The sequence below is a fragment of the Camelus ferus genome, chromosome 1 (genome assembly GCF_009834535.1).
Source record: "Camelus ferus isolate YT-003-E chromosome 1, BCGSAC_Cfer_1.0, whole genome shotgun sequence".
Lineage (NCBI taxonomy): Eukaryota > Metazoa > Chordata > Mammalia > Artiodactyla > Camelidae > Camelus > Camelus ferus.
This window is the reverse complement of record NC_045696.1, coordinates 9,410,505-9,417,165: the sequence shown is the minus strand read 5'-3', so window position 1 is coordinate 9,417,165 and position 6,661 is coordinate 9,410,505.

Below are 6,661 nucleotides of genomic sequence, written 5' to 3'. Positions count from 1 at the left end.
CGTGTCCTCTCCCGGCTCCTCCACGCGCTCGCCGACCCCGAAGCTCTCTGAGCCCCGTACTTCGAGGATTTTATGGAGGCTTCATCCTGTGGGCATGATTAACCATTAACTCTGTTTTCAGCTTTTCTCCCTTCTGAAGAGAATGGGGCGGGGGGGCTGAAAATCCCGAGCTTCTAACCATGGCTTGTTCTGTGTGGTGACCAGCCTCCATCCAGGGGCCCACCCAGAGCTGCCTCATCAGAACAAAAGACACTCCTGTCACCCCAGAAATTACAAGGTTTCAGGAGCTCTGAGCCAGGGACCAGAGGCAGAGACCAGTATGTGTATGTGTATATATATATTTTTTTCTATTATCTTACGTCCACTTAAGAAAAAAATTACATTGACAGACTAAGCTTTTAGTTCCCATTACAGGTTTTATTCAATGTGTCTGTGAAACAGAGTCTTTATCAGGCATGACAACAAGCCAATTAGGCACTGACAAAGGTGCCCTCATGCCGTATTTCCAGTATTACTGGCTGGCTGTTTCAGCATCATTAAAACTATCACACTTTGAAATTATTTACATGAAGAAAGTTTGTGCTGTCCACAGGAGTAAGGATGCCGGTGCTACCGTGTCCCCAGATGGCATCACACGTCCCTCAGGGCCCACAGGACAGGGAAACTCCATCTTGCTTGGACATTGAATTTCCTTCTGCATCCAGTCCCCTCTTTCATCACTCCCACTGGTCCAGCCAGGACTCTGGATCCTCTTTGCCTCATATCACCTCCAAAGAAAGCGGGCCACAGGCAGCCCCTGGAAACGCGGGAAGGGCTTCGATTCCATTTACCTGGGCGTGGTGGACGGATGCCAGCCTGTCTGATACAGGTAAGTGAGTCATAAATTCCTTGGGTTGACCCCCCATTTGGGGGAGTTCGGGTCCCATGATCTGGGGCTTTTGGTAGCAAGTCAAGGCTTCAAATTCCTCTGGCAGTTGATCACCTGCCAAAAACCCCTTTACAGGTGAACATGCCCTGAAAGGAGGGCTTACATACCTCAGATACCTGATCTGCCTTCCTAATGAGCCAGCAGCCTCTGTAAAGGGACGGGGCAGCAGTGGAAGAAAACAAGAACCTTGACCTCTCAGAGCTTATGGATACAGGGGAGGGGTCAGGTGACCACTTCATTCAAAAGCTTCCCTGTAGAATAAATGCATTTCACAGGTCAGTTCTGGAACAAAACAAGAGGCACTGAAACCAGACCACTGTTGGCTTCAGGAAAGATTGAAGAGAAGGTCGAGCCCTTTTAAAGAAATAGGATGCACATCAGCTGTGTAAATTTCACAGGAAGGGGATAGCAGCCAGCATGGCATTTGAATAAAGATGCCACCACCGATGTATTAAGAAGAAAGGGCATCAGAAAACTCCAGCATTTACAAATAAAGTTCAGACGGGATAGAAACCTGAATTTCTAACATCTTAAACAAATTACATATTATTTTTGAATTGGTAAAATAAATTTTAATATTGAACATTTAAAATATAATAAATCTAATGTATAGGAATCAATAGTCAAAGAATAAAAAGTATTCAGAGAAATGGCTCACTCCCACCTTCACTCCCTCCCCTAGTAACTATATATTGTTCTTTTTCCTGCGTTGAGATGCCAGCCGGCCCTGGTGGGCAGTACCCACCGCCTTTCTGGGAATGTGGGAAAGGAAAGAAGAGAAGGGCTTGGTGAACAGACACACCTTCCCAGCTCTGCCCAGGAGGCGGCACCTTTAATCTAGACTCCTTTCCACCTGAGAGGGCAAGCGGGGTCCCCCCAACTGCAGTGCAGGGCGGAGCCTCCAGGCAAAGCAGAGGGAGGCCCTAGGACTTGCTGGAGACACACCGTGGCAGATATAGATAAAAAGCTGCATCTTCTGCCCAGCTGCTTCAGGTCCACACTTGCTGAACAAGGTCCTAAGGGAAGAAGTTCAATTTAAGGAGGTTAGAAACCTTTGGTCTAAAAAAAAATTTAAACCATCTGAACAAATAGAGCAATGCCCCAAATCCAACCGTCCCCAAGTCACCCCATTCCAGACAAATAGTTGATAGTCAAAGCCAACAGTTTTTGACTGAGCCCCCCAATTAGCACATAAAAAAATTTTTAAGCCTGGACTCTCAATATTTTAATTTATGTAAATACATTCATTAACTATGTTAATCACACATTTACCTATTTGTTTTATGCATAATTTTATTAGTTACAGAACGTTACACTACAAAATATACGTATGAGGCAGGTATTAAGAATGTTCATACTGAAAAATGTGTCCGTATGTGCTTGTAGTTACCTCCTTCATCCCTGGAGTATAGACATCCTACTCCCATGGGGACCCGTGACGCGGGAGGTGGAGGTGCAGGCTCCCAGGCTGACGGCTCACCTGCTCAGATGTGCCTTCATCTTGTGTTCCAGATGTACAGGGAGTGGGGGGACGGGAGTGACATCGATTGACGGTCTATAATGGGTCAGCGCGCTATCAACTCGTTTTAACCTAGACCCAGAGATTAGCGTCTCACCAGTCTGGGCATCTGAGGCTCCCACGTGGGTGCCCTGCCTTGAAGCCACCACAGCCTGGGGCAGGGTGTGACCCTGATGCAGACCTCCTCCAGGGAGTCAGGAAGCTGAGGCCAGGGCTTGGAGTCCAGCTCAAGGGTATGCTAATTTATCTCCTTTTGTTTATTTTTCTGCTTGGAATTTCTTGAAAGCCCTGTTTTACTTCTTTTGCTTTTTGAATGTAGCCAGTTGGAGAGCAGTGTTCCTCCTTCTTTGTCCCCAGGGAATTTATTGTGCATTGTTCACAAATTGCTTTGTTTGGGTCATCTGTTCAGCCCGGGTCCTTCGTTCTTCCTTCGGAGTGGTGGGCTGTCTTGAGCCTTGGGGGATGTTAGGCAGCCTCCCTGGTCTCAGCTCATCAGATCCCAGTGGTCCTCCCCCGAGCTGTGACAACCAAAGATGCCTCTGGATTTGGCCAAATGTACCCTTGGGGGGTGGGGGTGGGAACTGCCCTCAGTGGAGAAGTACTGGTGGAAAGTCAGAGCCCACGGTCGGGTGGCTCCCTTTCGGACACCCCTACCCCATTACTCTTTGATGGGAAGCCCGGTGCAGCTGTCAGAGTCCTGCCCTTCAAGGCTGGAGCCACCACTTCCCAGGAAGCAGTTGTATTAAATCTGCAGAGTGATGGCCAGGGCCCTACCCTGGACTGCTGCCACATCCTCCTAACCCGCCTCCTGCCAGTGCTCTCTTCAGATGCACATCAGTTCACATCACCCCTCGGCGGAGCCTCAGTGCTCTTTGGATAAAGCCCGGACTTTCTGATGGGCTCATGGGGTCCTTCTACACTCAGGCTTTGCAGCCCCCCGGGACTCCCCAGCCCGCCTCCCTGTGCCCATCCACACTTTGGTCCAACCTCTCTGAGATGACTTTTTTTCCTGGCAGATTTCTTGCTCTGGGATTTTCTCATGCTTTTCCTCTGCCTGAACACAATCTTTCACGTTTTTTGTTGTTTATTTATTATTATTACTATTACCAGCTAAACTTTTATTCTTTTTTCAGGTGGACCTTAGACATGACCACACCTCACTCTATACTTATCCAGCCCCAAGTCAGGGTCGAGCATCTCTCCTATGTGTCCCTAGCAGGCGGCCCTCTCCTAAGGGAACACTCGCTGCCCCTGTGTTGTCATTGCTTGGCTGATTGTCTGAGACCTCCCAGGAGTGTGGTTCCATTAGGGCAAAGATTATGTGGCCTTGTCACCAATGTGTCCCCAGCTCCAGCTCAGTGATTGGCATACCACAGGTCCTAGGGCATATCTGTTCAATACACGCACACACTGTACAGTGCCTGGCACCAAGTGCACGCTTCCCAAATATTAGGAAGGGTTAAGTTCACAGATTCCGGAGCCAGGCTGTCTAGGTGCATCGCTGGGCCGTGCTGCTTTCCAGCTGGGTGCCCTTGGGTGAATTGCTTCCCCTCCCTAGTCCAGTCTCTTTGTCTTTTGCGTAGGATGGTAATAACAGTATTTACCTTAAAATTATAAGCTCCATGTATGAGTTCGTATATGCTATATGCTTAAAACAGTGCCTGGCAGACAGTCAGCACTAAGTGAGAGTTTGCTGTTAGTTTCTGAACACTTAGTAGGACTCACCCACATGGAGGGGATAAGCGTTTTGATTTGAGGGAGACGGTAGGTGACTGGGATGACGATGGAGAGAGAGGCAAGGTGGGTTCCGGAGTCCTCGCATCAGTAAAAGAGGAAACCAGGAGCCTGGAATTCTCAGGAATAACATTAGGATCTCAGAGAGGTTCAGAAGGGCTGGGAGGATTCCAGAAACTCACTTACTTTATAAGAATTTATGGTCCATTAATTTTGGGTCCAGGAAAGAAGAATGAAACTGCTTCTCCCTTCTCTCCTCCCCCGGACTCACATGTGGAAGATTCTCTGGACCCCTAATCACCATTTATCACAAAACGCACATCTCAGGTTCCTCCCTTCTGGCTTGTCAACACAGTCATTAGAAAAGAGGGGGCTGCCAGTTATACAAAACCACAGCGGTTTCTTCTAACCAAGCATTTGGTTGAAGTGGAAAATTTAAATCTGTCTCAGGGGGAATTTCTAACTCTCCATATTTGCCTGAACTCTTTCTAAAAAAATTGAAATAGAGTTTAATGTACAATATTACAAAACCTGAATTCTTCATCTGCGTTTTCAGTTTTGCATTCACAGGTCTGGAGCCATAGAGAGATAACATGGTGTGGTGTCAAGTCTGAGTTTTAGTGTTGAGAGGGGAAATGACTTCAAACTTTTGAACAAGGTTATCATAACTAAAGGAGAAGCCCAGAATAGGAACATTTTCTTGATTCTGGATCCTGTGTGCAACAGCTCACACTGACCTTTACTGATTATTTGAGCTCATGCAGTTGGGAATACAGTGGAAACAGCCAGACTGTTTGGAAGCTGTTGTGTTAATTTGGTTGTTGAAACAATGACATCACGCAGGCCGGTGGGCAGGCAGACAGCAAATATTTGCCTGACACCTGTACTAGGTACCTGGGACAAGGCGAGGGTGATGGTGGCCTTTTGTAGGGTCACCTGTGCTGTCTGAGAGACTCGGATTGGACCACTGGCTCTCCGGAGTTATTTGATACCCTGAATCTCAGTCTGTTCATCTTTAAAATGGGCTTTGTAATTTCAGCTGCCCCATAGAGCTCTGTAAGGGTGGACTGAGAATGCCCATGTGCAGTTTAGCACCTTAAGGTATCAGCGATTAAAGTTGCTGCCTCTGTTTTGTTCCTGAGCAGATGGAAGCATGTATCAGGGGAGAGGATTGATTAGCAAAAGCCCCCTAAGGACCGTGTTTGATTTTGGAACAATAGCTCTCTCAGGGTATAGGCAGATTGTGTGGGGAGTGAAACAAAGATGGCTAAATTGCTTTGTATAAGAGATTAACAGGGATTTGGGGGTTGAGCGGGAGTAAGCGAAGAGGGAGAATTCGGGATGAGGTGGAGAGAGAGTGCGGGAGCCCCAGCATAATTCTTTCACTTTCAAAAATGTCCAAGTTTGGGCTATAAATTATGTCCTAATTAGGCCAACTTCCTCTGTGAAGTGGTATGTTGGAAAAACCAAGCAAAAGACGCTGGGCTCTCCTGGGAGATGAGGAGGAGAGGGGGGAGCAGCAGGTAGAGATGGGGTGGGGGTGGGGCAGGCACAGGCGCTCAGAGCCAAAGGGAACCGCGTGAGACGGGGTGGAGGTGGTGGGGGGTGCTGGGCTGCCCTTGTGCTCAGGATGGGGCTTCTGGACCCCAATCTCCTTGGGGAGAGTTGGAAGACAGGGGGTACTCATAAAACTAGCATACAAGTTGTATTTACAGCACTTCTAGGTAAATTAACATATACTGAAATACAAAAATTCTGTCAGCCCTGGAAAATCTCCTGTGCCCTTTGTTGGCAATTCCTGACCCCACTCCCTGCCTCTAGCCAACTACTAATCTATTTTCTGTCTGTTTTTGGCTTGGAAATAGTGTCGTATATATGAAATCATGTAGCCTTTTTAGTCTGGCTTCTTCCAATTTTCATTATGCATTTGAGATTCACCCATGTTGTTGTACATTTCAATAGCTTATGCCTTTTTATTACTGAAAGTGTTACATTACTCTTCATCTATTCCCCGGTTCAAGGACATTTAGATTGTTTTCATTATCTGTATAATTTTGACAAATCAGTACACCTGTGTAACTCACACCCCTCTTGCTGAGAAGCCAACAATAGGAATATTTTAAGACAGACGTACAGGTTTCATTTAAAATACCACTGCGAAACAAATTCTAGTTCAAGTGTTCTTAATCGTTTCTGAACTATGGATATCTTTGCTAGTCCGGTGAACTCTTCTCTGAATGTTTCTAATGTGTAAAATAAAATGCAGAGGATTAGAAAAGAAAGCCAATTACACTGAGATACAGTTATCAAATATTAAGAAGAAATGTGTGATTAACAAGAACTGTAAGAGGCAATGAAGTAATATATGTATTTCTTTATGAACACGTCAAATAAGACCCAGAGGCAGACCTAATAACTACTGAAATTTTGGCGTAGTAAGGAGCACATGTGACACTTTGAGGTAAGTCACGTCTGGAATA